Source organism: Sarcophilus harrisii, chromosome 6, assembly GCF_902635505.1.
Source record: "Sarcophilus harrisii chromosome 6, mSarHar1.11, whole genome shotgun sequence".
In the NCBI taxonomy this organism is placed as follows: Eukaryota; Metazoa; Chordata; class Mammalia; order Dasyuromorphia; family Dasyuridae; genus Sarcophilus; species Sarcophilus harrisii.
Genome location: NC_045431.1, coordinates 85,005,534 through 85,028,600, shown reverse-complemented (window position 1 = coordinate 85,028,600; position 23,067 = coordinate 85,005,534). Strand labels below are relative to the sequence as shown.

At 33.5% G+C, this 23,067-nt stretch overlaps 1 long non-coding RNA gene across 1 annotated transcript in view; it reads left to right on the top strand.

Annotated features, from left to right (window-relative positions):
- LOC116419983 overlaps positions 1-23,067 on the top strand; it is a 115,138-nt gene that overhangs the window by 4,810 nt on the left and 87,261 nt on the right. Inside the window, exon 3 of the long non-coding RNA XR_004230304.1 lies at positions 2,798-2,861. This is a non-coding gene — a long non-coding RNA (uncharacterized LOC116419983). The remainder of the gene's footprint in view (positions 1-2,797; positions 2,862-23,067) is intronic.

Genomic DNA, 23,067 nt, shown 5'->3' with positions numbered 1-23,067 from the left:
TAAAATATCTTATATTAGTTCTTTCTGATGTCAAGTCTAGAACTCTTTCTACCATAACTGTTTGCCTTTGCATTATTTTTTTTTTGAGGAACTCTAGTACTTCATATTAGAAGAGGGTATTATAGAGATGGATAACAATAATGGGCATTTCTATGTCACCCTTAAGGTTTGTACTATATCATTTGAGACTTCTACCAACTGCATGGAGTAAGCAATGATTATTAATTTGTTTTCATGATCTAAAAAGTTATGAGCACTATTGATCTTTAATAGTACTACATTTGCACATCAACACAGAACAAAGTTCTGGCCCACGGGTCACACAACAAAGCTCCTTTTACATTCGTAGGTTGGAGCTGTTATGTGTAGTGTCTATTACTATTTGTGACTTTTCCCTTGGACATTTAGTTTTTGTTCATGATGGAATATCTCATTATGGAATATTATTGTTGCAGTCCAGCCTTGTCTATCTGCCACTGCCATTTCTTTTTAGGCTATGTCAAAGTGACATTATTTGAAATTGTTTTCAGAGTCTCGTTAAAGTATTTTCTCATCCTTTTTAGATCATAAGTATTTGGGCTTCCTTCCATAGGACAGTTTCTGAGGCATCCTGTTACTTGTAAAGGCCTCTATAACCTGACCCCCTTTACTAACTCCACTTGGTTTCTCTTCACTTCCCAACACAAATCTTCTTTTCAGTCTAAGGCTGGATTCCTTAACATACTATCACACCATTCTAATGTGCTTGATGTCTTTGTTATGTTGGGATTCCCTCTTTCCTTCCCCGTATTTATTACATCATTCAAAGGCAAGTTCAAGTTCTATTAAACCTATTAGATAATGGTAGACTCTTTCTAATCTAATTTCTACAGCACTGTACCAATATGTCTTTTGGTACATTGTTCTGCATTATTCTTTAATTGGTTCCAAGAAGCTGTGAGATTCTTGAGGATAGAATTCATGATTTATTCATTTTGTGTATCATCTTTCCATACAATGTCCAATAACATACTAGATAGATAGTAGGTATAGATTAAGAGCAAGAAAATCTGGGTTTTGGAGCAGCTCGGTGGCCCAGTGGATAGAGCACCAGCCCTGAAATCATGAGGACCTGAGTTCAAATCTGGTCTCACACACTTAACACTACCTGGCTGTGTGACCCTGTGCAAGTCACTTAACCCCAATTGCCTCCCCAGGAAAAAAAAGAAAGAAATAACATCTGAGTTTAATTACAACTTTTCCCACTTGTAGCTAAGTGATCTTGCTCAGGTAACATCAGGTAGCTAGGGTTAATTTTCTTGATTTATAAAATTAGGAGCTTGTACTATGTCATCTTTAAGGTTGCTTCAACGTCTAAAATCAGATAATCTTATGAATTGAGTTAAATAATTCATCCTTACATAAATGTAAAAATAGTAGCAATTGTATTCTTTCAATGGTGGTAGTATAACAACATAGTAGAATGACATTATTTCTGATCATTACATGCTAAAATTAATGGCATAATGGCTCATATATGATGCTTATAAAACTGCTTAGAAAGTGGCTAGAAATCTTTTGTTCATATAGTAGGCTAAGCACCTCTAGTAGTCTGTAAAATTTGAATTTCACTCAAGTGTGATATCACATCGATGTGAGGCTACCATTCCATCAAATAACAAGTTTTGTTTCTTCTAAGTGGTCTGTGTTTAGTGTAACCATAATGATGGATAGAGCTGACCTTGGAAACAGGAAAAAGTGTTATTAGGACTGTGTGACCCTGGGCAAGTGATTTGATCTCTCAACATTCTAGTCAGCTCTTTACAACTTTAAGTTGGAGAGAATGTGCTAACTTGCATTGAAAGAGTGAATTTCCTCTTTAAATTTTCCCTCATATTTATGAAATCACAGGTCCAAGTCCCCTTTCTTCTCCTTATCATCTGATGTAGTTTTATAGACTTCAGTCATTGCTTTCTACTAAAGATCACCAGTGAGAAGCTTTTACTCTAGGCTTTTCATCAGCATATAATCATCAGCATATACACAGACTGCATGGTCCATAATAATTTGCTGCCTTTGGTTTATGTTTTACAGTCACCATAACTAGAAGAAAGACACTCTTGGCTGATTGAAATTTCCTGCATTTTAGATTGAAATTATTAAATTGAAAGAGTTGCTCAGAAAACTAATTGTTTTCTTATGATGTTTGCTAGGATAATATACTTTTTGTATATCATCTCTCTCAGTTCTTACTACAACCCAGAGAGTCAGGTGCTATTATTGTCTCCATTTTATGGATGAGAAAACTAAGGCTGGGAGGATAAATGCCTTACTCAGGATCACACAAGTACTAATATCTGAGGCAGGATTTGAAATCAGGATTTCTTGATTCTAAATCAGGCTAATTATTCTTCCTAATTATTTTTAATATTATTTTATGAAATCCAGAGATTTTCTTCTTTTCATTACTATCATTTTAGTACTGACAATAATAGTTCTGCATAAAGTCCATGTTATTTGATCTTGAAATAACATTTCACATGAATTTGAACATTGATTTTGGAGTTTGTGCTAAGAAAATTATCTGAGATTGGCAGGGATCTCCTTTAGGTTCCCACTCTATCCAAGATGAAGGCAATTTGGTATTATGAATTATAAGGTGTAGCTCCTGTCCTGCTTTCCTAAAAGCAGTTTCCTTTTTGTTCTCTGGATTATCAGCTTGTGTTCTTGGCCCTGTTTAGTATGGCTCATAATGATTATGATTGTCTGGGGAATCTATTTTGGAAAGACATTCATTCATTGCTCATTCTGTTACCAGCATCTGGGATGAGATGTCTGTTCTGAGACGGAAGCCAAGATCCTATGGAGCTCAAGGTTTTATGGTGAGTCACTTAAATGGTCCACTTTCCATTTTGCATTTATAGATGAGAAAGATTAGGACATTTTAGGAGATTTCAGAGGCTTACATAAATTCAAATACCTGATCCTTTGCAGACATCCCACTAACAAAAAATAAGTTAAAAGCAAATAACATTTCTATATCATTGTTGAATTCATGCTATCTTAAAGTTGTGTGTGGTAGGCAGGACATGATATTGGTGATGATAATCTAACTGCTGTGAATTTGGAAGTGTGTCAGTGTTCCTCATATGGGATGGTTAGGGTATAGCCAAGTGATATTGAGTGATATTCAGTAGGTTTGGCAAGTTTAAGAAATCAATAAAGTGGAGGCAACAAGTGTGTACATGTAGGTGAAATAGGACTCCAATCAGTTCACAGGAGAAGACAAGTCAGGCATGGGAGAAAACTGGAATTAAAAATATTCAGGATTCAAGAATGTTTCTAATATGATTAATAGCCTCATGGTCAGTACAAGCATTGATGGAAATCAGGACCCCGGATAGCTCAAAGAAAATTAAGACAAAGCTTTTGAGCTTTTAGCCAAGCAATTGAAGGGATGACTGCAGTTCCTGTGGAAAAACTTTCTGAAATTTAAGGTACCCTTGCTCATTATTGAGTTATTTTCTTTGTTGGAGAATGTGTCCAACATTATTGACTTAGAATCCTTTGGTATGTTGGTAAAGCCAAGTCTTTTGACCTGACAGATTGTCAGAGGGTACTTAAGTACCCTGAGATATGGGACAAGATCTTGTCCCATATAGAGAAAGAAGCACATAATTCCTTCTTCTCTTTTGGAGTTTGCATTTCTCAAACTCTCTATTTATTCTGAGGTATAGACCAGAATCATAAGAGAACTTGAAGTCTTGATGCTAGGCAGAAGCAGGATTTTTGACATTCTCTTTTATAATTTCATGAGTTCTAATGAGTTCTAACTAGAACTTTGAACTAAAAAAGTATCTTAGAATATATCTAAAAACCTCTTTATTTTATGTATGAGAATAGAATTCAGAAATAAAATGACATGCTTAATGTCACTCTGATGGTAAATGACACATCAGGGATTTGCATCAAAGTTCTTTGGCTTCTAATCTGTAGAATATTACATTATTCTACCCATTTCACTATTTCTATTGATCCTGTGACCTTAAAATGTGCCTCTTAAGATTTAGCCACTTTATTTCTAGCCATATGAAAAGATGCTCCAAGTCATTATTAATCAGAGAAATGCAAATTAAGACAACTCTGAGATACCACTACACACCTGTCAGATTGACTAGAATGTCAGGGAAAGATAATGCGGAATGTTGGAGGGGATGTGGGAAAACAGGGACACTAATACATTGTTAGTGGAACTGTGAACACATCCAACCATTCTGGAGAGCAATTTGGAACTATGCTCAAAAAGCTATCAAACTGTGCATACCCTTTGACCCAGCAGTGTTACTACTGGGCTTATATCCTAAAGAGATTTTAAAGAAGGGAAAGGGACCTGTATGTGCAAGAATGTTTTAGCATTCTTGGCAGTGCTCTTTGTAGTGGCCAGAAATTGAAACTGAATGGATACCCATCAATTGGAGAATGGCTGAATAAATTGTGGTATATGAATATTATGGAATATTATTATTTTGTAAGAAATGACCAGCACAGTGATTTAAGAAAGGCCTGGAGAGACTTACTTGAACTGAATTTGAGTGAAATGAGCAGGACCAGGAGATCATTATATACTTCAACAACAATACTATATGATGATCAATTCTAATGGCCGTGGCCATCTTCAACAATAAGATGAACCAAATCAGTTCCAACAGAGCAGTAATGAATTGAACTAGCAACACCCAGCAAAAGAAGTCTGGGAGATGACAATGGACCACTACATAGAATTCCCAATCCCTCTATTTTTGTCCATCTGCATTTTTTATTTCCTTTACAGGCTAATTGTACACTATTTCAAAGTCCAATTCTTTTTGTACAGCAAAATAACTGTTTGGACATGTATATATATAGTATTTAACTTATACTCTAACATATTTAATGTGTATTGGTCAACCTGCCATCTGGGAGAAGGGGTCAGGGGAGAGAGGGGAAAAGTTGGAACAAAAAGTTTTGCAATTGTCAATACTGAAAAATTACCCATGCATATATCTTGTAAAAAAAGCTATAATAAAAAAAGATTTAGCCATTTTAAACATATTAATGTTTTTCCCCAAAAGATTGCTAATGATTTCATATATGATTTATTACAAACATATTTGGAGAATGAGAACTCTTTTTCCTAAGAGGCAGAATCTAAAAATCATAAGATTGTAGGATTGGAAGGGACTTCAGAGGTATCTTAACCTACCTATGCTCCAGACCTGAATCTTACCACTAATATTAGTGATGAGTGGCCATTCATGTTCTACTTGAATTCTTTCAGTGATAGGGAAATCATAGGAGAACACATTTTATTATTGGAGGATTCTAATGATCATGACTCTCCCCTTATATTAAGATGAAATCTCTTTCTTTTCTCTCATAATTTCCTTCATTGTGGTTTTATTTCTCTGGAGGTCAAATAGAATAAAACTAATCTTTCTTTAACATTATAACTCTTCAAACATGAGAAGTCAGTTAATTATTTCCTCTCCAGATCTTCCACTCTCCAGACCAAACATTTTCAGTTCATTCAACTAATTTTCTTACGCATGACCTGATCTACTTGTTAACCTGGTCACAATCCTTGAGACATATTTTAGATAATCAGACACTTTTCTAAAATTGTGACATTAGGATCATCTGGAAAAAAGTATAATAAAACACTAGACTTCTATTTATATAATGTATTTTCACTTAAAAAATTTTTGGCAGCTAAAATACTCTAATGACTTTTACTGGGAAATAAACAGCAAGAATTCTTGGTACCAAAGTCCTTGTCAGTGTCAAATGATTTGGTATTAGAAAGTGTTATGATTTTTATCAGTAGGAATGTCATTAAAAAAGATGAATTGATATCTGCTTTGTCACAATACCTTAAAGACCATGAGACTTTTCCATTGGGCTTATGTTTGAAATCTTCCATCTGTGTTGTTGTCCTCATTAGAATATATGCTTCTTGAGAGCAGGAAGTGTTTTATTTTTCTGTTTGAATTCTCAGTACTTTGCATATAGTAAGAACTTAATAAATATTTCATCAATCAATAATTTAAATCATATGCAAACATGTTGCTACCTACCAATATAGCAAAACTCAAATCTTTTCAGATATGCTATTTTTAGTTGTATATCTTACCTAAGACATACTTTTAATTCTAAAACGTCATCAAAAATTTGGTTCTTTTCCTGGATGCAGATGACATTTTCTGTCCAAAATCAATGGGAATTGCTTTGCTTCACTGAACTACTGAGAAGAACCAAACCTTTCATAGTTGATCATCTTGTATTCTTGCCATTATTATGTACAATATATTCCTGGTTTTGCTTGTTTTGTTCAGCATCATGTAAATCTTTCCAGGTCTTTCTATAATCAACTTGTTTTTTATTTTTCAAAGAACAATAATATTCCATTACCTTAATATATCACAACTTGTTCAGCCATTCCCTAACTGGTGGATAGTCACTTCTTTTCTAATTTTTTGCTACCACAAAAAGAGCTACTGCTACAAACATATTTGCACATGTGGGTACTTTTTCCTCCTTTATGATTTCCTTTTGGATACAGAACCAGTAAGGGCATTGCTGGGTCAAAAGTGATGTACAGTTTGATAGCCCTATGGGCATAGTTCTAGATTGCTCTCCAAAATGGTTGGATCATTTCACAACTTCACCAACAATGCATTAGTATCCCAGTATTCCCACATCCCCTCCAGCATTTATCATTTTTCCTGTCATCTTAGCCTATCTAAGAAGTGTGAGGGGTACCTCAAAGATGTTTTATTTTTTCTTTCTCTAGTCAATAGTGATTTGTAGAATTTTTATATGCTTGTAGATAGCTTTAATTCCATTATCTAAAAAAAATTGTCTTTTTATATCCTTTGACTATTTATCACTTGAAGAATGACTTGTATTTTTATAAATTTGGCACAGTTCTTTATATATTTTAGAAATGAAACCTTTATCAGAAATACTGGCTATAAAGACTTTTTCCAGCTTAGTACTTCCCTTTTAATCTTGTTTTGTTTGGTTTTGTTTATGCAAAATCTTTTTAATTTAATATAATCAAAATTTCCTATTTTGCCTTTCATAATGTTTTCCAATTCTTCTTTGATCATAAATTCCTCCCTTCTCCAAAGATTTGATAAGTAAATTATCTTTTGTTCTTCTAATTTGTTTATGGTATCATTCTTTATTCCCAAATCATGTATCTGTTTTGACTTTGTTTTGATATGAGGGAATGAGATGTAGCTCTATGCTGACTTTCTGACATATTATTTTCCAGTTTTCCCAGCAATTTTTATTATGTTAGTTTGCCTTAGCCATGAAAAATGGATATATTTCATTTTGTTTAGATCTGATTTTATTTGTGTGAGAAGTGTTTTGTAATTGTGTTCATCTAGTTTTTGGGTTTGTCTTGGGAGGGAGACCCCCAAATATTTTATTTTGTCTACAGTAATTTTAAATGGAATTTCTCTTTCTATGCCTTTCTGATGGATTTTGTCAGTAATATATAGAAATACTGTGTGGGTTTATTTTATATCCTGCAACTTTGATAAAGCTGTGCATTATTTCCAGTAGATTTTTTTCTACTGGATTTTTTTTAGGATTCTCTAAGTATATCATCTGCAAAGAGTGATGGTTTTATTTCCTCATTGCCTATTCTAATTCCTTTAATTTCTTTTTCTTTTTTATTGTGAAAACCAACATTTTTAGTTCAATGTTGTAGAACCAGTAGTGATAATGGGCATTCTTGTTTCACCTCTGATTTTTTTGGGAATACATGCAGCTTCTCTTCATTACTTATTATTTTAAGGAAAACTTCCTTTATCCCCATGCTCTCGAGCGGGTGATGTCTTTTGTCAAAATCTTTTTGTGCATCTATTGAGATTATTGTATGATTTCTGTTGGATTTGTTATTCACATGGTCAATTATGGTAATAATTTTCCTGATATTCAAATAGCCCTGAATTCCTGGTATAAATCCCACTTGATCATACTGTAGTATATTGCCAATAAATTGCTGTGATCTCTTTGTTAAAATTTTATTTACATTTTGGCATTAATATTCATTAGGGAGATTTGGTTTTTGGTCCTTCCTGGTTTAGGTATCAGTGCCATATTTGTTTCATAGAAGGAATTTGGCAGAATTCCTTTTTTTATCTATTTCCCCAAATACTTTGCATTGTATTGTAATTAATTGTACTTTAAATGTTTGATAGAGTTCACTTGTGAATCCATCTGGTCCCAGAGATTTTTTCTTAGGGAGTTCATTAATGACTTGTTCAATTTCTTTTTCTTAAATGGGACTTTTGAAATATTTTATTTCCTCTTCTATTAACCAGGGACATTTATTTTTTTGTAAGTATTCATCCATTTTGGTTAGATTGTCAGACTTGCTGCCATAGAGTTGGGCAAAATGGGTTCTAATTATTAGTATAATTTATTTTTGATTGATAATAAGTTCACCCCTTTCATTTTTGATGCTTGTGATTTATTTTTTTTCTTTTCTTTTTCTGATCAAATTAACCAAAGGTTTATCTATTTTGTTAGTTTTTTTATAAAACCAAATCTTAGTTTTATTTATTAGTTTAATAGTTTTCTCTGTTTCTATTTTATTAATTTCTTTTGAGTTTTAAAATTTCTTATTTGTGATTTAATTGGGGGTTTTATTTATTTTTTATTTTTTAGCTTTTTTATTTACATGACAAATTCATTGATCTCTTATTTCTTTATTTTATTTATGTAGTTATTTAAAGATATAAAATTTTCCTTAATAACTGCTTTGGCTGCCTCCCATAGGTTTTGGTATATTGTCTCATTATTGTCATTTTCTTGGATGAAATTTTGAATTGTTTCTGTGATTTGTTGTTTAACTCACTCATTCTTTAGAATTAATTATTTAATTTCCAATTGATTTTTAATCTAGATTTCCATGACCCTTTATTAAATATAATTTTTATTGCACTGTGGTCTAAAAAGGAAGCATTTACTATTTCTGCCTTTTTCTATTTAAGTGGAGGTTTTCAAGCCCTAATACATGTTCAATTTTAGTGTAGGTGTCATGTATTGCCAAGAAAAAGGTGTATTTCTTCCTGTTCCTATTCAATTTTCTCCAGAGGTCTTTCATATCTAGGTTTTCTAGGATTCTATTAGTGTCCCTAGTTTCTTTCCTGTTTATTTTGTTGTTAGATTTGTTTGATTCTGAGAGGGGAAGGTTGAATTATCCCACTAGAATAGTTTTGCTGTTTATTTCTTTCTGTACCTGGCTTAAAATCTTCCCTAGGAATTTGCCTGTTCTACTACTTAATGCATACACAGTTAGTATTTTACTACTTCATTATTTATGGTACCCTTTCTCAAGATATACTTTCCCACCCTATCTCTTTTAATAAGATCTATTTTTACTTTTGCTTTATCTGAGATTAGAATTGCTGCCCCTGTTTGTTTGTTTGTTTGCTTTACCTGAAGCATCATAAATTCTGTTCCAGTCTTTTACCTTTACTCTGTATGTGTCTTTTTGTGTCAAATGTGTTTCTTGTAAACAACATATTATAGATTCTGTTTTTTAATCTACTCTGCTATTTGCTTCAGTTTTATGGGAGAGTTCATCCTATTCACATCAACAGTTTTGATTATCAGCTCTGTATTTCCCTCCATCCTATTTTCTACCCTGTATATACTTTGTTTTTCTCTTTCCACACTGTCCTTGGTCTTGTGTTTTTTTAACCCACTCCACCCATTACCTTATCTTCTATCACTCCCTCTTCTCTTGCTAGTTTTTTTTTACCCACTCCACTCACTACCTTATTTTCTATTAACTCTTCCTCCTTTCTTTTATCTTTTATCCTAGTATTTCTGCCCTCCCTTCTATCCTGCCCCTCCCTTTTCTTTCCTCTTTCTTCTACTTCATTATAGAGTTAGATAAATTTCTATACTCAACTGAATGATAAAATTCTTCTATCTTAAAGCCAAAACTGATGAGATCAAGCTTCAGACAATGCTCATCCTCCTCCCTTCTTTCCCTTCATTGTAAAAGATCTTTTGCACCCTTGAATGTCAACTAATTGTCCCATTATACCTTCCCTTTCCTCTTTTTCCAGTATAGATAATTTCTCATTCCTCAATGTCTTTTTCTTTGATCTCATCACATCAGGGACCATTCACAACCACACCTTCAGTCCATGTGATGACCCCCTCTGTCTACCCCAGTGACAGATACAGTTCTCAAGAGTTATAGATATTATTTTCCTCCCTAGGGATGTAAACAATTTCATATTCAAATATATTTTCCTCTGTTTACCCTTCTATGTGTCTCTTGAGCCCTGTGTTTGTAGATTAAATTTTCTGTTTAGTTCTGTTTTTTTTTTCAATGGAAATGATTGAAAGCCTCTTACTTCACTGAAACTCCATCTCCTCCCTTGGAAGATTATACTGTCTTGAACTTTCGGTCTTTTGCCTTCTGGAATATAGTATTCCAGGCCCTCCTATCCTTTATTATAGAAGCTACCAGATCTTGGCTAATACTAATTGTTGCTCCTTGATATTTGAATTGTTTTTTCTGGCAGCTTGGAGCATTTTTCCCTTGAGATTATAGTTTTGTAGGTTTGCAACAATATTCCTTGGAGTTTTCCTTGTGGAATATTTTTGATCCTCTTTGATGGGTTCTTTCAATGAGTATTTCCCCATCTGTTTCTAGAGTATTGGAACAGTTTTCCTTAATGACCTTCTGTGGAATGCTATCCAGGCTCTTTTTTTGGTCATGACCTTCAGGTAGGCCAATTTTCTCTCCTAGATCTATTTTCCAGGCTGGCTGTTTTGCTAATGTTGTATTTCACACTTTTATCCATTTTTTCATTCTTTTTAGTTGATTTTCTTCAGTCATCTTTTGTATCTCTTTTTCCATTTGATTTATTCTACTTTTTAAGAAGAGTTTTCTTAATAAAATTTTTCCTTCCGTTTCCAAACTTTTGACTCTCTCATGAAAAATTCTCATTTTTTCTTTTACCTCTTTTTTTTTGCCTTTTGAAATCTTTTATGAGCATTTCTAAGAAGCCTTTTTGAGCTTTAGACCAATTTACATCACTCTGAGATTTCTCTTTCTCTGAGTTTTTGTATTGAACAAACAGCTTGAACAGTTTCCTAACTTTACTCCACCATCTTGGCTCCTTTTGTAATTTCTTAGTAGCACTAGCTACTTGCTTGTGTTTTTTTTCTGCACAGGTAGCCCAAATCTGTCTAATCACCAGTCACTAAGTTGGACTAAAATAAAATCCTTAGGTTCTGCTTAGATTATGAACTTAAACTACAGGATGTTGGAATCTGCATTCTTATTTGCAAAAGACAGGAATCAGGAGGACTGACTTAGACTTAAATCACAGTAGCCTTTGGGGCTTTGGATGTTGAGATCCAAATACTGACAGTAAAAAGTCAGACTATCTTTTGAAAATCTTAGTAAGAAGGAATTCTTGGCACCCTTCTCCCTCTAATTTGTCCCTTGTTATCATTATTCCAGTTCTCAAATCTAGATTCTGTTCTTTTCTGTGTAATTAAAAATTCTTCAATGACCCTTTTCTTTCTTTCTTTGGTGGGGAGAGGGAGAAAGGGAGAAACCCCATCTTCCATCTCTATCCTACAAATTAGAGAAAAGAAAAATCTTGTAACAAATATGCATAGTCAAGCAAAAAAAAAAAAAACAACAACAATCCTACAACCTCACTTTGGTTATGTTAAAAATAGTATTTTATTCTGTTTTTTGAATTTATCAATTATTTTTCAAGAAATGCTTCATCATCCATCCTTTGGAATCATGTTTGGTTATTATATCGATCCACATTACCAAAGGGTAGCAGGAAAGCAGTACTATTAATCAGGAATCAGATCTCACTGAAGTCCAGAAATTGGAAAGAATGAGAAAGTAAGAGATTTAAGATGAAAGAAAGTTTGTTAAGACAGAGTAAGAATTCCAGAAGGTACAGTGGAAGGGCAGGCAGATTGGAGTGGGATGTTGTGGGGCTAGGGCTGAACTGGACAGGAGCAAGGAAATAACTATTTGGGGATGGGGAACAGGGTGTGTATACTGGCACCTAAGGCTTTTGAACTGCAAATAGAATCTGTTATGCAAAATTAACATGCAACATACATTTTTCTTTGGAAAAGTGAAACTACAAAAGGCCAATATTCTAACAAAGATATATATATATATATATACATATGTGTGTATATGTATGTATATATATTTAAATTTCACATCGAACTAGGAGCTGAGATTTGTCAGAAATAAGCAGAATGTTTGTACAGCTGGAGTTTGAAGATAAGTGCTTAATTTCCTGCCATTCTTCTCTTTTGGTCCTTGCTTCACTTAACTTCTCTCTCATCTTTTCCTCCCAGGAAAAGATAAAAAAGGAAGTTTGTTATATATGTAATTGGTTTCAGCAAGTATGTTTTATATTTCAAAGCAAGCCCAGCCTTTGTCTTTCTGCAGTCATGGTGACCCAATAAGAAGTTATAATGTAGTAAAATTTAAAGTTTTTTGCAGTTGTCATACACCTTTGTAATGAATTAGTGAACTTGGCTTTCAATAGGCAATGTGATTAGAAAGTTGATGAGTTTGTCAATTTAATTCAAGCACTGGAATAAAAATAAATTTTAAAAGATCATTTTCTTTTTGGCAACTACCTTAAGGCAAACAGCACACCTTATTAACTCAACATACCCCTAGTGTAATGACCATGCTAGAACAATGACTTTCTCGCTCTCCCAAAGAAATCATAAATTGCCTTTGGGTTTACTGATAATCAAATGAAGGTAAAACAAATTGATTGAAGTATTATCTTGTTTAGGCACAGGGAAATATCAAGCCAGAAAATTTCCTTTAATTTCTGTTCCAAAAAGAAAGTCTGTATGTAACCTAGCAAAGTCTGAACAAGCTTTTGGGGTCTGAGCTGATCTTAGTTATAGTGTAGTAGAGAGTGGAAGTTAGGTCTTTGAAGACTTAAGTTATATAGTTCTAGGTCAGGTGCTTAAAAGTTCACTTGGTTTCATGCTATTTCTACCATATTTTTCAAGGATCTACAATTTCAATGGTGTTTGTATGTCCTTTACTAATGAAATATAACTCTTCTATAATTCAGCCAGTAATTGTTAAGTTTGTACTATAAGTCAGTCACTAGACTAGAGCAAGTAAGATATTGAAACTGTCATTGTCCTCCAGGAGTTTACATACTGTGGAGGGAAAACAACCTGCATCCAAGTAAGTCAATAGAAGGAGGTCACTAAAGTGTGTGTGTATATATATGTGTGTGTGTGTGTGTGTGTGTGTGTGTGTGTGTGTGTATATGTGTGTGTGTGTGTGTGTTTATATAGCTATCTATCTATCTATCTATCTATCTAGACAGGGAGAGTGAGGGGGGAATGGGATGAGAAAGAGCCTTATCTAGGAGGAGGTATTTTAAACACTACATTTTGGAAGGTAGAGAAGTATAACAGAACCAAAATAAACAACCAAATTTCTTTTTGCCAAAATTGATGATGAATCAATGAGGCATCAGAATAACACCTAAATAAATATTCCCCCAATACTTGTGCTGTTAATAATATGATAATTAGGTAGTGATGGAGAAGAATTAATGTAACCATAAGAGGTTGAATTATTTCTTTATAATTAAATATCCATTTTCTCTCAAATCACCTTAAAGATACCTTTCTTGATAAATATTCAAGCAAATGTCTCTACAAATACAATTCTCTGAATATATTAAGGAAAATTATTGCTATCATTGCAACTTTTAGTATTTGTCATGTACTACTTTTATAGTTTACCAATTATTAACAGAAATGAAGGATTTTGGCTTTATGCAAACCAATACAATTCTTGTATTTGTGTCCTTTGTTCTTATATTTGACCCAAATTTATATATATATATATATATATATATATATATATATATTTTAGTGTTATCATTATTTGAATTATTGTAATCGCTGTGTATGTTGTACTTTGGGATCTACTTTCTTCATTCTGTATTCCTTTTTTTCCCCTCAGGAATTCTTCATATTTGTCATTCCTTATGACACACTAATGCATATTTTATTATGTTCCTACTCATTCATTTTCATGACCTTTCCATAGCAAACATCATGAGACTTGGTCCAGACATCAAGCTTTAGAGGTCTTAATTCTTTCATTCTTAGAACCTTTGTCTTGGGTCCCCACAGGAACCAATTGGCGATTGCTTTAGTCACTTATGCTGGGACTCCACCTACGTTTTGCTTTACTCCTAGATATCTATATACTAATTTCTTCCCTTTATTCCAGTTTTAAACCATTTTCAAATCCACTCTGTCATTGTTCCTGGGAGAATACATTATTCTACTCCCCTGTGACTTACTCATAATTCCTCTAATTTTCCAAATCAAAATGTTTTTCCCTTGACATCACTACAGCCTGTATATTGTTCTATTTGTATCCTTAGCACGTAGCAAAATGCTTGGTGCATAGTGACCATTTAAAAATTCTTTTTCATTCATTCATACACATTGCTATTCAGTTCCATTCAATTTTTGGACATGAATTTTGTTTCTAGTTTTTTTTGTTTTCATAAAAATGTTTCTGTGAATATTTTTTCACATATGGATCTTTCGTATAATGTCAACACAACTGAATAAAGGAATCCCTGGGTCAAAGAGGGATGGAATATGAAAGAGGTATTACACTTCTGTTATTTGGTCTGAGAGGATAGAATTGGAAGTAATACTGGAAATTATTAGGAATCAATTTAAGTCTGAAGAAAGGAGAAGCATCCTGACAATTTGAGCTGCACCAGACTGAAAAGAACTGTTTGGTAATATGTACTTCTTCCTCTTTGAAAGCTGTCAAGCAAAAGCTGCAGGACCACTTCTCAGGTAAACAATGGTACAGGCAATTATTTTTTAGGCATAGTTTGTCCTGGATGGTTAGAACATGGGCCTGTGGTAGGGTAGATCGAACTTCAAACTGAATTCAAGGTACCTGAGTCCAAAACATTTACTAGCTATGTTACTCTAGGCAAATTGATTAACCCTTTGTCTGTCTTAGTTTATCTTCAACCTGGGCATAATAATAGTACTTACCTTCAAGGGTTGTTGTGAAGACAAATGAGATATTTATAAAGTGCTTTGCTAAACTCAAAGTGATATATAAATGTTTTGATGATAAAAAATGAAGCTACTTGCAACTCTGAGGCACCTTCCAACTTTGAAATTTTATAAATTTGAGAAAAATCTGATAGTTTAATCTTAATCATTTTCCAGAAGCCAATTCCATAGCTTCACCAGCAGAGAATTTGTGTTCTTGATTTTTTATAGTTTTTCACATATTAAGTCTTCCTATCTTTGTTAATTTTATAGAACCTGAGCAGTAGAATAATGGCAAGAGAATAACTGATAAAAATGAAATAACTTGTAATTGAACTTTAAAAAGTTTCTTTTATAATCTCCCAATAAGTTTATTTTTATTATGGCAATTTTGTATAACATTTTTTCCAAAGCAATTACTTTTGCCCATGTTTAGCGCAGCATGGCAAATTTGAATTATTGAGAAACAACAAAGACCTTGGAATAATAATTATCTGTGATCAATACTCGATACTGCTTTGTTCTAATTTCCATCATTATTAATGGTTTTTTAGAGAGTATGAAAATCAAATATATCCATCTGTTCTCTCTCTCTCTCTCTCTCTCTCTCTCTCGTTCAGACTTTTTCGTTGCTATTGAAGCTTAACAAACCTCACTTTCTATTGTGACATCAACTGTCAACATGGACTGAAGAAAATCAGGGAATATGGAAGTTTTGAAGCAATTAAATCAGAAGTGTTTTAAAACCACAGAATCCTAGGTATCCATTCTATTAAAATGATCATTAATAGTGTCTGCAGCCTAAAGTCTCTACTGGGATTGACTCCTTTGGGGCTTCCTTCTGTGGTTCTGGTTCTTACCAGATGATGGTATTTCAACCTTGATTTCTCTCTCCAGATGGACTTTTTTGTTATTATACTGTATTCAACACACTCTCACTGGAATAGGCCATCTGCTACAGACTTCTATGTTGAGTCCTGTCCTTTTTGTAGATTTACTTACTCTCACTGGTCCACAATGACTTTCTAGGTAGAAGGAATCTCTTAAGGGTCCAATTTGAAAGATAAATTATGAAATAAGCTCTCTAGAAGGTATCCATTGACATACTAGCTGGGATGTTCTGCTGGAGATTGATGCAAACTCCGCCCACCCCCCCCCCCACTTCTTCCCTAAAGCCAACATAACTTTGTTTTTAGTTTTTTGGGGGTGTGGTCATAAGAGGCTTCAATTTATCTCTGAAGGGCAGGATATTTGGGAGTTTAAAGTCCTTGAAGGGATTCTTTTTGAAAGGGAATCAAGTTGTTCTAGGTGCTTCACTCAGAGATGAATTTCTACTCTGTAACATGTTCCCTAGATTTTGTAATACCTTCATTTCTGAAGCAATAAATTTATCCTTCCTCACAAAACTCTATTGTTGATTTAAAAAAATAGATAAAAACCTCAAGATTGTCCCCATTACTTTTTGAGAGCTGTCTTTTTGGATAAAATAACCTTTTTTCCCCATTACAAACATATTGTACATTTCTATAGGAGAATTTTTTGGAGGACACAGATTTGCTTTTGCATAAATGAAAAGCAAGTTGATTTTGTTTTATAGTTTTCTTTTCCATCAGAGCCTTTCTACATTCTTTAGATCTGGTTCTATTTAAAAAACATAATCAACAAATGTTGGGAATAGTGCTAAAATATGTTATGATACAGGAGCCCTTTTAGGATTAAGATTAAACATTGACATTTATTTTTGTGATTAGAACCACTGGGTTTGAATAAGCTTTTTATAGCAGTATCAGCACATTGAGATTCTAACTTTATTATCTTATCAGTGTGGGGCTTACTTTAATTGACGCAGATCACAACTTTGCCATGTTTTCCAATCCATTCCTGTTCCCATTCATGCAGTTCTCCATAGAGGATCCACCAAATGTCTCAGAAGTCTTTGTTTTGTGGCTTTTTACTTTGTGGGTAAATCACTTAAGCTTTATTTACCTTACTTCCTCATCTATAAATGGTACACTGGAGATAGAGATGGAGATGGCAAACCACTCCAGTATACTTTCATCCCCACAAAACCAACAGCAAAACAAAATCTGATACAAGTGAATGACTCAACAATAACAACATCCAGTATGTCTCAGAGCAGGGAGTTGCATCCTATTCTTCTGACTCAGAGGTCAGCTTCTTGTCCACCAAAATTACCTTGCTTGTGTATTGTGTATGTATATCTATCTATCTATCTATCTATCTATATCCATATGTACATGTTGAGTCAGGGGTCTGAGTCTGGGAAGACAGAGAGAATCTCAGCTGATCAGGAATGCCAGGCCCAACTGCGTGGCTGAGATCCTGGGCAAGAAGGAGCCCGCACACCCAGTGAGTGCAAAAGCAGGGGGTCAGGGGCACTCCTGACTGGGCACTCACAGGAAGGAGAGTCATTGATTTGGAGTTCTGGGTTAGAGGAGAGAACTGAAGTGAAGCTACAGGTACTATCCCCTCACTACACGATTTATATTTACACAAATAGTTGTTTTATTTTTATTTGTTTTAAAATGGATAGACGAAGAAGAAAGAATCAAACCATAGAAACTTATTATGGCAATAGGGAAGATCGGGATTTATCTTCAGAGGAGCACAGTGAACAAAAAAAAGCCTCTTCTACTTCAAAGAGTAATATTAAATGGCTATCTGACTAGAAAGAATTTATAGAACTCAAAAAAGAATTTAAAAATTTAATGAAAGAGATTGAAGAAAAATGTTTTTTAAAAAAGGACCATTTTAAAAAACAAGAAGTTTATTAAAAAATATGTTAACCAACTAGAAAAGGAGATAGAGTCTCAAAGATGAAAATAACTCCTTGAAAATTAGAATTAGACAAAGGGAAGCCAGTGAAACTATAAGTGACCAAGAAATAACAAAACAAAATATGAAGAATGAAACAATAGAACAGAATGAGAAACCTAAAAACTACAGAACTGGAGAATAGATCTAGAAGCAAGAATATAATAATAACTGGATTACCTGAATGCTAAGGCCCAAAAAAGAACTTTGATACAACAATAGAAGAAATAATCAAAGAAAATTGTCCTGGAGTGAACAAACAAGAAAAGAAAGTAGAAATAGAAAAAAAAAATTCACATATCACAAACTAAAAAAGATCTTACAAAGAAAACATATAAGACTATTATTGCTAAATTAAAAAAAAACATATCAAAGAGAAAATTCTACAAGAAAAAAACCCAAAGTAATTGAAATATGCAGGAGCTATAATTAGAATTGTACAGAATTTATCAGTAGTTGCAATAAAAGACTGCAGGTCCTAGAATAATATATGTTAACAATCTTAAAAACTAGACCTGTGGCCAAAATATCATATCATAGTCGTCAAAACTAACCATAATATCCATATTACCATAACATCCATAACATCTATCTTTGAGCATTAGAAAGTGCTCATCAGAAAACAAAAGAATAACATACAGGGAAGCAAAGATGACAGTCATAAATATGATTATCTTCTATTATATATTCTTTCTTTAAATGGAAATTTATTATTAAATATTTTGAACCTTCCCTGATGTACTGGTGAGTATATAATGATGCTTTTTTTTCATTTTCTGTTTCTGTTTTTTTTCTATTTTGTATTTTTTTTATTTTGTATTTAGTTTTAAATGAATGAATATATTAAAAAATACAGAATCCTTTACTATTTCAAAGAGCATTACAACATGTTTTATTGGTATAGGGACTTCCATTTTCAGGGTTTTATAATGACTTTTCATAGAAAGGATACAGCAAACTTCCAGGGTGCTAAAACATGACAGATTTTCTTAGGCTTGTGTTTTTGCTGAGAGATAAGGAGAAGGTGATTCAGCATGGAGGTGGGTGGAAAGAAACTCCTTTTGCCTCAGTACTTCCCTTATCCTACAAAAGTCCCTTCATTGGACAAACATATATTCAAGAAAAATTATTGCTCCAAGCATATTTTTTTAAAATCTGTAAGTTTTGATTTCTTTGGAGAATTAGGAAGTTTGACAGAATAGAACTACATTTTTAGTAAACTGTGAGCCTTTCTATCTATTAGGAACTAATAATAGTACTTCTGGGCTCTTTTCTTATCTCCTCTAGAGATTCAAGTTGTCCCATATTCAATCAGGGGCATCAAAGAGATCTCTGTCAATTGAGAGAGGAGCTGCTCCTCATTGATCTTTGATCTTCAGTTTAGCATCTTCTTATGTCTTTATTTTATGTGTCTGTGGGAGTGTCTCTCCTGCCAAGAAGATGGGATTAGATTCACTCTTGGTCACCCAGGGAAGTAGCTCCTGACGTACCCTAGATGTTAGCAAGCAAAGGAGGTTTCAGATTTTTGTGACTCTCTATGAAAGCTGATTCTTATTTAACATTAACTGACCTCTTTGGTGGGGATAGACCTCATTATTTCTATTTTTGTGGTAGTAACTTTCAAAATAAAAATGGTCATGGAATCAGTTGGAAAGAGTATTAAAGGTTTAGGGACCTATATCTAAACATTTAAAATGACATCTCATCAATCTATAAGGATTTTCTTCTTATTCTTTTTATTGTTATTGTTATTCTCTTATATTCAGCTGATTCTAGCTGAAAGAGGGAAGGAATAAAGCAATGTTATAGAACCCTTTCTGTCTTGAGATAATGGTTAAAACAAATATGGTTTCAGCCCTTTTAGGCTGAGGATTATGATACTATCCAGAAAGCAGCCTGTGCCCATAGTAAGGAGAGCAATGCTTATGTTTACTTAAAAAAGGCTTTTAATCGCATCTTCTCCTTTCCTTTTTTCTTGTAATTATATATGACAAAGACTTCAATTCAATTCTTCTCCATTTTTTGTGGTTGTGATTGTTGTTGTTGACTTCTTAAGGAAGGGATGCTTAAGGTTTCACTTCCATATAGGCAAGTATAATTCTCAGGATTCCAGGTCCGCAGACATATTTTCCTAGGCATTCTTTTTCATGAAATTTAAAGGAGGTTTGAAGAAGAGTATTGATAAACCCACATTTACCTATGTACACAGTTTATATATAGATACATAAACATATATCATACCCATGTACACATAATACCATAGTGTTATATAATATATATTATATCTGTTTCATAATATGAAGGAATCCATGGAGGATATATATATATATATATATACACACATATGTATTCTGTCTATATATGCATATATTTATATTTTATAATAGTAAAAATATCTGTTTGTATTATCACTGCCAGAATCTATTGAGGATAAGTACTGTATATACATATTCATGCACATCTCATACTATTAACTATGTGATTTAGGGCAAATGTTTTAATCTCTCTGAATTTTATTATACTCATGTACAGAATAAAATTATTATATATCTATTTTTAGGCAAGCAAACGAATATATATACATGTAAATTAAATTATACATATACATAATCAATGGACTATAAAATGATATTATTGATGGGCTTTTTTGATAATAGCTTTTTATTTTTAAAATATATGCAAAGATAATTTTCAGCATTTACCCTTACAAAACTTTGTGTTCCAAATTTTTCTTCTACCTTTCCTCCTATCTCCTTCCCCTAGACAGCAAATACTCCAACATAGATTAAACATGTGCAATTTTTCTAAACATATGCCTAAATTTATCATGCTGCACAAGAAAAATCAGATCAAAAAGGAAAAAAAAATCAGAAAAAAAAGCAAGCCAACAATGGCAAAAATTACTATGCTGTGATCCACACTCAGTCCTCACAGTCCCTCTTTCTGGATGCAGATGACTCTCTCTACCACAAGTTTATTGGAATGGGTCTGAATCATCTCATTGTTGAAAAGAGCCAAATCTGATGGGCTGTAAAAAAAAAAAAAAAGAATTTTGAATCACTGAATTTCAAACCATTTTTCCAACATATAGCAAGAGGGGTATGAAAAATAATTGTATGTGCACATGTTTAATGGATTCTACATATATGGACATATGTACATATACATGTATATGTTCTTAGATACAGGTATACTGTTTTCAGTGTTTTCAGGTAGCAGTTTTCAGCTGTTAACAATCTAGGCAACTTGATTCAAGGAACTAATATATAATTCTATTAATGTGATTTTGTATAATTATATTATTTTAGTGATTAACATCTACAACTATTCAACTGTGTCTTTATGACAGAGAGACAGAGAGAGACAGAGAGAGAGACAGAGAGAGAGAGAGAGAGAGACAGAGAGAGAGAGAGAGAGAGAGAAACAGAGAGAGAGACAGAGAGAGACAGACAGAAACAGACAGACAGAGAGAGAGAGAGAGAGGGAGAGAGAGAGAGAGAGAGAGAGAGAGAGAGAGAGAGAGAGAGAGAGAATTTTGAGTTTGGAGGATGCCCCTTGATGGTGATTATGATGCTAATAAATGAGGCTGTGGACTCTTTGGGGTATATAAAATATTAGACATGAGAGATAGCAGAGTTATAACTAGCTCAGGGTGAATGGGATTTGGACCCCAAATCCTGTGGGATGTGCACCCTTTCTGGAAAAGTACACTTCTTTCTCATGGTGACTACAGACTCTGGCATCTTTCACTTCTCTGGTATGCTATTATAGATTCGCTATTAATCTGTGGAACACCATCTCTAGAATCCTGAATGTATCTACTATTGGACTGTCCTCTGTATTGCTTCTACTCCTGCCCCAATCAGACCATATTCTAATGTATTCTACATGGCCTAATCCATTGGACCTGCTCCATCATTTTTGTTCCAAGTGAAGAAATATTTATTTATAGCTCTTGAATACAGCCAGGGGAGAAATGATGCAGTTATTCTATCATGTGAATTGCTAGAAATTGTGAAACATTCCCAGATCTCCTAAAAGATAATTGGCAAGCAAATCAATAAACATTTAAGTGCCTACTATGTGTCAGTCACTCTGCTAAGTCAAGCACTGGGTATACAAATAACAGTAAAAGAAAATCCTGTTTTCAGAATTTCACAGGCTAATGAGGAAGACAACATGTAAATAACTATGTACAAACAAACTGTTTATAGGATAAATTGGAGACAATTGGTACAGGGAAAACAATAGCATTAAATAAGGTCAGGAAAGATTTTGTGTAGAAGGTGAGAGTTTAGTTGAGAATTAAAGACAGGGAAGTTAGGAGATAAGAAAAGAGAAAATTTCAAGCATGAGGGACAGTTAATGAAAATGCACCTGATGGCTAGATGGAGTGTTCTGTGGCAGGAACATCAAGGTCATTCATTGTCACAGGATCATAGAATAAGTGGCAGCAAGTGTAAGAAAACTGGAAAAATTGGAAGGTACAAGATGAAAGCCTTTTAAAAACCAAAAATATACTTTTATATTTTAGTCTGGGGGTGATAGGGAGCCATTAGGGCTTGTTGAATAGAGTGACAAAGTGGTCAAACTTGTACTTTGGAAAGATCAATTTGATAACTGAAGAATAGAGTGAAGTGGGGAGACACTAGAAGGCCTGCCTTATTCAGTTGGACCTAGGATTGGGTTCAGTTTCTTAAGTATGTTTGTTATCTGACTATGGCTAATCACTTAACTTTCAGTGCAGCATCAGTATAAAGTTTACAAATGCATATATATATATATATATATATATATATATATACATATATATACAAACTAGTCAAATAAGAGGCATTTTGGGAGGGAATGAAATGGCTTTAGAAATTAGGAAGATGAAGAAAGGTTTCATATATTTAATATTTAAATGTATTAATAAGATTTAAGATGGAATTTTAAAGCTACATCTTAAAGAAAAAAGTGGAGGTAAAAAGGGGGTGAATTCCAAGGATGTAGACATTAGGTACTAATACTATTACAACTAAATAAGATTTGGTGAATGAGTTGGCTCCTTGTCAGAGCACGATAGACTGAGGACAGCATAAAAGATCCACTGAAGATGGGTACACT